This window comes from Nanorana parkeri, unplaced genomic scaffold, assembly GCF_000935625.1.
Source record: "Nanorana parkeri isolate BGI_ZX_2015 unplaced genomic scaffold, ASM93562v1 scaffold27, whole genome shotgun sequence".
Lineage (NCBI taxonomy): Eukaryota > Metazoa > Chordata > Amphibia > Anura > Dicroglossidae > Nanorana > Nanorana parkeri.
Window position 1 is genome coordinate 415,233 of NW_017306295.1, and position 10,622 is coordinate 425,854.

Consider the following 10,622-nt stretch of genomic DNA (forward strand, 5'->3'; position numbering starts at 1 on the left):
TCCTTCAAATATCATGTCTGGGGGGTCCCCTTAACCTGCCTGTGAAGTGGTGGATCTGTACAATGTATAGAACCTGCTGCAACAAAAATTAAATTTAAAAAAATATATATTTTTATTTTACTCTTAAAGTGTGCAGTTCCCCCTCCCAAACAATACCAGACCCTTTAGGTCTGGTAGGAATGTTAGGAGGGACCCCATGTAAAAAAAAAAGTGTGTGGGGTTCCCCCTTAAAGTCCCTACCAGGCCCTTAAGGTCTGGTAGGAATTTTAAGGAGGAACCCCACCTCCAAAAATGGGGGGGAAAACATAGGATCCCCCTAAAATTTCATACCAGACCCTTGATCCAAGCATAGGCTTGGCAGGGCCGGAAAGGGAGGGACGAGCGAGCAGCCCAGCATGACTTTGCCCAATCATGACCCATGTCATCATGACTTTGCCCAATCATGGCTCCAAATGAGTACTGAGCCCTGATTGAGGAAAGTATTGCACCTGACCACTGGTCAGGTGCAAGTCTTTAACCAATTAGAGCTTCGGAGGGCTCTTTGCAGTATGGGACGTTGCACGGTCGAACAGACCGCGAACATCCCATAAAGTTCGGCGTTCGTACTTATGTCCGAATCGAACCGGCGGACCATCCCTAGTTTGAATATGTTGCTGTTGATGTGATGCACTTATGGTGTGTTGCTAAATACTTTTACATGCTTCATCTTTAGAATTATATTTCATATGCACACATGCTCATAGGGGGCCATTTGATAATATATTTTTGCTGCAGGGTGGTGGATTTGGGTCTTTTTATGGGGTTTTTACTGTGGGTTTTTTAGTGTGTATAATTATTTGGGGTATCTATCTAATAAATATGTTTAGCTATAAAGACAGTTTCTGGTTTCAATTTGTATTCGTTATTTTTTGATGGTCTTGATCATTATTAATGTGTTCATGGTTGTTAGTTGAGCTTATGTAAACAGTTTTATTGGGGATTTATTGATTTTAGTATGTTTACCGGAGACTCCAAACCACTGTGAGCACTGTGAGAGGACCTGCAGTCTTTACCAGTATTGTTTTGATATCATTTCAGTTACTTACACTGCTTGCATTTAGTTAATTTAATTTTTAATTATTGCAGAGCTGAATAAAATGGTATATTTTATATCTGCCTGGAATTCAGTCCAATTTTCCAAGAACTAACTTCAAGTAGCTTCCTCTGAATGTAACATTTTAATTATATAATATTTTGGCTATGAAACAGAAACATAAATTATTGAAGAAAAATAATATTAATTAAAGAGTGAACAAGGCCATTTTAAATTATATGAGTGATGCCCTAAATAGCCTTAGTGCCCAAGAACAGCATATTTAAACAGAACAGTCTTACCATAAAATCTTTTCTGGAATTTATATTTAATCCACAAGTCATTCACTTTGGGTCATCATTTTGTGCATTTTAATCCTCTTTTACTTTAGGTAGAATATTGTTCATTAGGGTTTAAAAAATAATTTATATAGCTGGTTGGATATTGTTATGAAGCTATTTATCAGGTTTGCATGCCCACTACACACACAATGCTTCTCGTTTTGACAGACAATTAAGAAAATTACTTATTATTCAGGAAATGACTTTGCCAGCTGAGCTTGACAAAAAGCATAAAAGCATAAAAGCAACCTGATTGACCCAGTTGCAAAGTTCTGAGTGGTATCACACAGATTGCTATTGTTGATATTGTTATTTTTCAAAGCGGCATTTGATTTTCAGGACAAGAGCACCATTTCCCGCTGAGCCACCTGTTGGTTGACTTATTTTATTTTGTTTAGCTAAATTTTAATGCTTAAACAATAAAAGTACCTAATGCATAATGGTTTTATAACTATTGACAAATAAACAACCAGAAACAAATAGAATTAACATAAATTATACATATTTAATCATTTTTTAAGTATCAAAATGTATAATTTTTTTGTTTAAAAATCCTTAAAAAGCTATGCTGTAAGAAACTGCACAAAACCTTTTTTTTGTGTAAAAACTGTATTCCATTTAATACTTTTAAAATAAAGGTACTGCTGAACAGCAGAAAGCACTTTGCTCAATATTAACTATATATATAGATTGTTGGTGATGACAAGCTTGAATATATCAAAGGTTGTCCCTATTTGTATGCACTTTTTCATTCTTCTTTCTAACCACCTAATTACACTATTTTTACATTTACCACTCACATTTTGTGGATAACTTTCTTTTTTTTTGTTCTGAGAATCTACTTTTTACCTTCATAATCACTCAGGTACGGCAAATTACATAATTATTATGTGTTTTGAATCGAATTTTAGATGCTGTTCTTCTGTAGCATTGCATAAAACTCTAAGGGGTCTATTCACGAAGCTGCCGAAGGATCTGGCCGTAGCTTCGGCCGATCCTTCGGCTAGCTTCGGCTCCAGGACCCCTTTGGTTCAGTAGAACCGAAGGGGTGCTGTACGGGCTATTCACAATAGCATCCTGTTCACACCTCAGCATTTTGATGCTCAAAGGTAACTGTGTGTTAAGTGTTAAAACTTTCAACACAAGAAATCCCATTCATTTTACGGCCGCTGTTCACACCTGAGCTTTTTGTTGCAAGATGTAAACCACCGAACACTGTGACGATCTTTGCACGTGTCAGTCCATTGACTGCAATGTCTCTCAATCTGCTTGCTAAAATGTGCGTCTTCATGTGCACTTCAAATGCGTGCAAAAATGTGCAAAAGGATGCTAAATAAAAAAATGCTGATGCCTAGATCTAAACAGGGCCTAAGGGTTGCCCTAGAATGCTAACTAGTTACCCATATCTGCCAAGTCGTAACAGCACAAGAAACTGCTTATTTATCTCTCTCAGAAACATACTTTTTATTTCCATCCCTCTTTAATTCTTCTTAGTTATCCATTTTAATACCCATATTTGCTCCATCCTATCATATTTCCCACCACTAGCTTTGTTTGTCCCCATTGCCATGGTTAGACCTGCTTGACGGTTCATACCACCTGTTTTTCCATACTCCCAAGCTACCAAGCATCCTGTTCTGTGTTTTAACATTGTTGTTGTGTAGCCCTGTTTTGGGGGGTTAAATTAAACTGCCCTCTCCAAACAGGCTATGGAGCTAACCTGCAGGTAACTATGTGAGCCAGAGCCTTCGCTAAATAGAAGAATGGGTTTTGACAATAAATTTGGCAGTGCCTCCACCTAGAACAGGGCTCCTGCATATGAGGAGGTGCTCCCTTCCTAGGAAATTGACTAGTGACTTACACAAGATAACTCAAAGCAGAAGTACTACTGCTCCCAGCCTATATTTCTACCAGAAATATATGTAATCAAACCATAATGCAAGCTTCATATAGATCAAGCAGATAATGTTACATGCGATACAAACACGAACATTCAGGAATGACAAATAAAATGATCATATGTCCTATAAGAATAATACTATTGATATAGCCAAAGTTTTCCATGACTTGTATCAGGACCTGTATCAGGTCAACCCCCCATCACAGTCTTACCTACGTCCGGATCTTACACAGAATCAGCATGCAGTATTTCTCAGTTCCACAACATATGGCATGAGGGCACACACACACTGAATATTACCTCACAAAAAGACCATATCTCTTACTGTGTGGTTTCCTAAACTTTTAGCAGGGGCAGGAAGCATATCCTATGAAAAGGAAGAATCTGTTTGTAGCAGAACTCTATGGTAGTGGATAACATTAATGTAAACAAAACCACAGAAGGTGTATAAAAGAACAGTCCCCTAAGTTGTTTTCTGATACTCTTGTTCTGGTCATTTCACTTGAATCTTCTACATCTGCCTTTTCTTCAACCTCTCTTCTTCAACCTCACTCTCTCTTACTGGATTTCCTCATACCACAACCTAAGGAGGCTAGACCCTAAACGTAAACTATTATTGGCCTCCTACAAATTTGTCTACCCTAATGTAATGGACATAATGGGAATAATAAATATGGGTCAATGTTGCAAGGGCTTAAGAAGTGGTGACTTTAATCTGCCTCTCTCTCCCACTTTAGAAAAAACGATAAACTGCAACCCCCCCCCCCCCACACACACACACACAATTAGAAACTCAATCAATGGCTCCTCAAAAAAAAGACTACTACTCCTGTTTATATTATTTTAAGAATCCTGAATAAAGTGTACAGGATCACACATTCACTTCTTGCATGCTGGCCTATCTGTCTCAATGTGATATCCCCATCACACCAGAGTCTGATCTAGATTATTTCAACACACCCATAAGAACTGAGGAAACAGATCAAGTTAAAAAAAACTTGCACAGTGGCAAAGCCCTAGGTCTGGATGGCCTCACACACCTAAATTACACATATATTACTCCTGCCTTATATGACTAAGCTGTACTATGACTTCCTTCACTCCAGGCCAATACCAAACTCAATGCTTAGCTCACATATCATAGCCTTTCCCAAACCTAGAAGAGACCCAAAAAAATCTGTGTACAATTAATGACCAATTGCCTTTTTAAACTGCATTGAAATGGTGGACATGCTGTAGATCTGGGATGGGTATTAAAAACAGGACACTGTTAATAAGATGTTTAAATATGTTATTATACTTTTATAATAAAGTTTGAGTTCCACTTTGGTTCCACTCCCCCATCTAGAAATTTTAATGTTCTCACATACAGTATGTCAGATTATAAACTTAACTTAACAATAACTGAAGCACTGCCTAAAAATATACCTGCTCAAACATCAAATACATAAACTTATATTAATTACAACTGTAATCTGATCAAATTAAATACCTGAGAATTTATCTCACACCCCAAACTTCTTCATTTGTATACAATTATGTACAGAAAGATTATTTACAGAACTGAAAGACCATCCAAATATTCTGGATAAGTAAAATAACTTCTATCAAAATAACTTTCTTGCCAAAATTAGTCAATCACTAATACACTTTACTGATTAGGATACCTCTTAAGGACCTTAACGTGTTACAAAAAGCTTTCCTGAATCTTAGGGGTCTATTCACAAAGCTGCCGAGGGCAGCCGAGTGAATGACCGATCAGAATAACAGACACAAAAAATCTAGACAGGTTTTCCTTGTCTAGAAATCCCAAGGAGGTCTTGAGTTTCTAGATGTCATTATAGACTATTTTGCAGCCCATCTATGCCATTTAACCCTTCTGCTGCCATGGGTTATTTTTGCATTTGTTTGCACACATAAAATTGCATAACTACCCCTAAAATTTTATTTTTTTCTGAAAGCAGAGATGCTGTAAGATAAAAATGATGTCACTTGACATTAACTGTTTATCAAGCCCAGATTGTTATTAGAAAAGGCATTCAAATTAATTTTAGTGCACCCAAACACATTCACACATTCCACATCAGCTGGGGAATGACAGCACTGAAATGTTTGTCACTTCCAGGTCCGATGGTATCTGGCAGCTGGTGGGCCCCCATCTCTGCTCCGGGGCAGCGTTAGATCAGATACTGGGCCCCCCAGGCTTAGGCACCGATGCAGCCGCACAGGCTGCACCGGCGGTAGGTCTGCCCCTGCTACTGGGGGAATTTTGGTGAACTCTTCTAAAGGTTTAACTATACCTACGTGCATCCTACTGACCTCTACCAACAGACTATAGAACTTTGCCACTTTCAATAAATGTGCAATAATAAACAGATGTATTATATTTTCATGTTGTAATAATGTTATTTCACGTTATATATTCAAATGTTACCATAAAACATCACTCATTTGCTGTTGTATTCTAGCCATTTTAATGTAATGTACAATGTGACTGTGTTTTGTTATTATTCATTCTGTACAATATGTTTACAATGAATAAAAAAAAGCTGAAAAGATTGACAGAGGGTTTAACCCTTCCTTACTAAAAATAATGGAAAAAAGAATTTGCCTAGAGATACACTTTTAACTATTTGCTTAGAAAATGTATGTTGATATAAAAGGGCTGATTTATGGAAAACAATGTTTAAACTATAGCTATGACAGAAAACAATGTACTACAATGTGTGTGCACAAACTGGCATGTCGTGCAAAAAAGTTGAGAGGTTTTTTTGTAAATGTCTTAGTAGTACACACAATTGATAGTAAATACCTGTTTTTATATTCTGTTTAAGATGGATTAATGCTTGATGCTAGTTACCAGTGCATTGGATAGTGGGAGGGGAAATATGTTGCATGTTGTAACGTTTCTGCCACTTGTCTGCTTTTCAAAAGCTTTACATACAGTATCTAATACACTTTATTTCTATTGGTGAAATTCTGCATATTATGGTACACTTTCTCACATGATCCATAGCTATCACATGATTGTTCTTATGCACATTTTTGTACTCATGCATTTTCATTAGCCAATTCTCAGCCCTAGTTAATAGACATGTGCACTGCCCAAAAATTTGTTTAGTTTCGTTTCATTTTAAATTCGGATTTGTGTTATTTCGTTTTTCGGGATTCGGATGTGAAAGTCAATTCGGATTCGGAATTCGGATTCGGACGAAATTCGGTAGCGTTAGTTCGAACGTTCGTTTCGTTTTATGTTCCTATTCGTTTCGTATTCGTTTCGTATTCGTTTCGTTCGTTCGTTTGCAGCAAAGTGACATTTGAAGGGGGAAAAATATTTTTCTCCTTCTCTAATGTCACTTTGCTCCAACGAACGAAACGAATAAGAAACGAATAAGAACAGAAAACGAAACGAACGTTCGAACTAACGCTACCGAATTTAGGAAATTCGGATTCGTTTGCATTCGTTATGTCTGTAATTCGGAATTCGGATACATCCGAATGTCCGAATTTCCGAAAATTCGTCCGAATTTCGATTCGGAACGAAACGAATCGCACATGTCTACTAAATAAAAAAATTGCCTTATGAGAAAAGACACATTTGAACAAAGGTCACATGACATAAGAGAAAGCTATGAAATAGTATAAACATGTTAGAGCACTGTTTCCAATGTACATACACACCTGTCTTCCTTATATAAACATAGGTGTAGGCATGGTAAACACATTTTTGCCAAAAGGATGTTAGCTCATTGTGCGCAGAATCAATCATGCACAATTTCAATAAAAAAGTTGTTTGTTTTTTTCCCCTTTTGCTTTTTCTTAAAGGAGAACTATGAGGTGAGTGCTTTTCACTCACCTCATAGTTCTAGCCGACCTGTGACAATGAGACTGTCACAGGTCGGCTCAGTAGATCGGGAGGTGAGCGAACACATACCGGCATTCGCTCACCTCTCGATCCTGTCACGGCTCTGTGCCGTGACAGGGGAGGGGCTGGATTCCCCCCTCCCCGCTCCGATCCGCCAGCGCTGGCTGATGGAACGGATGGGGAGGGGGCAGGTACAGCTGGCTCTGCCTCTAGATAGGCAGAGCTAGCTGTCGGTCACGCAGCTGGGCGGATCCCGGCACAATTTATCGGGATCCGCTTCAGCTGCGGCCTCTCAGTATACCCGAGCAGTAGCTCGCGGTATACTGCGGCGTCTCAGTATACCGTGAGCTACAGCTTGCGGTATACTGAGCCTAGGGTGATGGGAGGACACTAGTTTGTGTCCTTCTGTTACCCTAAGGAGAACTATGGGGAAAAGCCTTAACCCCATAGTTCTCCTTTAATATTGGGGACTGTTCTACATGCAGTAGTTTTAGTACTGAAAGGTAGCCAGGGTTTACACATCCATGTACTACCCTGAAACACTATTGTAATAGGCCAACCCCTGATAAAAAAATCAAAGTACTAACATAAACAAATACAAACATGTAAATTTAGAAGCTGACATATGTGGTCATGTTAGGATCCAGTAACATACATGTGTGAGGTTTAATTTGTGTACAAATCAGTTTGATAATGAAAAAATTAAGATGGAATTTTGTAATTTTGTTTAATTCAGTTGTAATATAAACAAATTACACATAATATAATTACATTTAATAATGGTGATCTATGTAAGCTAATTCAAGATCTTAAAAACAATTGCCACATGCAGTAATTTGTTTGTAAATATTCTTGAAAATATGTACGTTTTCAATAGTAAATGTCCAATCAGCTACAAGCATAGTTTTGAGGGGGGAGAGTGCTATCTGCAATCCAACACGCCAATAGCTTGTGCACTTTCTTTGGTGCAGATAAGAACATTTACCATAGAAATCAAGTAACTCGGCTTTGTTGTGTTTTTTGAGGTCAAAGTTGCATGAAACACCATGGAAGCATGCGCACTTAATTCCTTGAGATTGCTGTCCGCCCTGCTCTCTACAAGATATTGGTCTTTTACTTGTACTTGTACTATATCTATAGCTTATCCTGAAGTTTGCTGATACATAATTATGTTAGCTATACATTGATATCATTTATATAAGTTCTCCCTAAGAATTCTTGCGCTAAACAGTGTTTTTAAATTTTACATGCCACTATCTGGTTTGCATATTTCTCCACACCAACACGCCATGACATGTAGGTATGTGAATTTGGGGTATTTCTATTGTTTGTCTCTGTCAAACTTAAGAGTTCGCATCACCGGTTTATAAATGCACAATGGCATTTTGTTTGCATGTTTTGTGATACGATTGCTTGCCACAGGCTCATTCGCATTCATAAATCAGGCCCAAAATGTTATGTGCATTGCAAAATATGTCTGTGCTACAGTCTTAGTCAAAGGATATGAAGAATACTGGGTTCTCTATTGTGTCTTTCTGTTCATCAAACCAAGAAATAGAAACTAGAGATGTAGCCCCACAAAAAAATCTTTTACAGGGTTATTCACTAAAGGGTGAAGAATTTGGAGAAGGTAGGAGAAGTGAACAATCTAAGCTGAAATAGCTCATTTGAACAATACTCCAATTTAGCTGTGTTGCCCTAGATTGTTAATTTCTCCTGTCTTCTCCAAACTCTTCAACCTTTTGTGAATAACCCTGTTAGTTTCATTTTGGATTGATTGGGATCTAATTTTTTTTAATTTTTTTGATTTTTGATCCGTAATTTGATTCAGGTGGCCCTATCCTTTTGTAGACACATCAACACACCAGAAGTCTGGACTCACTCACAGCAGATAAAGACCCTAGTGTGCATCTGTGACAAACACGTCTTCCTCTTCTCAGGGGCAAACAAAGCTAGCTGCTTGCTAATTGAACAAATAATTTGTTAATATAATTTTTGTTGCCATGTATAAACATATTATTGCATATCTATAAATGATGCAAATGTCAAACTTGGAAAAGCCTATACTACCTGTAAGAGTACTTTGATTTATTTTGCTTGTAGTTTATATACATTGCTTTCTTCATGATTGAATGCATTCAGCAGTTCCATGTGTCTTTTTTTTATTTCTAAGTTTAATTGTGAATATTCATCTGACAAAGGTAAGATTGGCAGATATCAACTAAATGGGTTACATTATCTTGCAATACTGTAGATATCAATCCAAATGTTAAAAATGCTTGTAAGAACTATTAAAATGAATTAATTTACAATGCTTATTAAGGCCTTCATTGTCACCTACCACAATGCACCACAATGAAAAAAAAAACCCCAAACAGCATTTATGAACTGACAGTCTGTAGTTCATTAAATGCAAAATACAGTAGTCATAATAGCTGCATTGATGTCCTCTCAACAACCTTTCTAATGAGATCTTATGTTTGGCAATTTGTTATATAAACAAGAGAGAGAGAGAGAGAGAAATATGTTAATTTAATTTTAGCAAAAAGTAGACTAACCCATAAAAACTTTGACATTTGGATTTTGGGAAAACCAAGCATTGTTAATGAGTTTGTTTATAATTTTAACATTTTTAATATTGTGTGTAAATTGTAATTTGTTGTTCCCCAGATTTCCAGGCTTGGAGCTTTTCTTTTTATTCATTTTCACAGTTTAGTTTTTAGTTTAGTGTTAATTAGTCTTGTTAATCTTTAAATGGCCGTACAAGTGTTCTCTACAGCCAACTATGCCACTATGTAAACATGTTTAATACTTTGTGACAACGAGTGGGGATCACTCAAGATCTTCCAGAAAGCCTAACTGACATTTCTTCCTATTTGATGTAATATTTTATAGAACTCTTATCTAATTGTTAAGATGAATAAATATTCCTATGTGTTGTGTTTAAGCTACTGCAAGTAGAAAAAATACTACAACATTGTAGTTCTTTATACAAGTGTAGCATATTTCTTTAAAAACCTTTGCTTGTTTTTTGCTTTCTTAAATAATGGACCCATCACACTCATACTATGGGGTCTATTCAAAAAGCTGCCGAGGGCAGCCGAGTGAATGACCGATCAGAAGTGAAGTGAGCCGAACACCGTTCGGCTATTCACTTCAGGCTGGTACGGCTGATTTCAGCCGTACATCGGCTGAAATCAGCCGTACATCGGCTTGCTTCGTGTGGCTTCGGATCAGCCGAACATGCTCAGCATGTTCGGCTGACCCGAAGTGCAGAAGGAGTTCGACTCAGCCGATCCAACATCTGGATCGGCTGAGCCGAACCTCCGGCAGGCTTCACACTGCTGTTCGGGCTATTCTGAAAGATCCCGAACAGCAGTGAGAGAATAGCCGAATGCCGCCGAGCGGCATTTGGCTCGGCTGTTCTGCTCGGTCCCTCAGAGG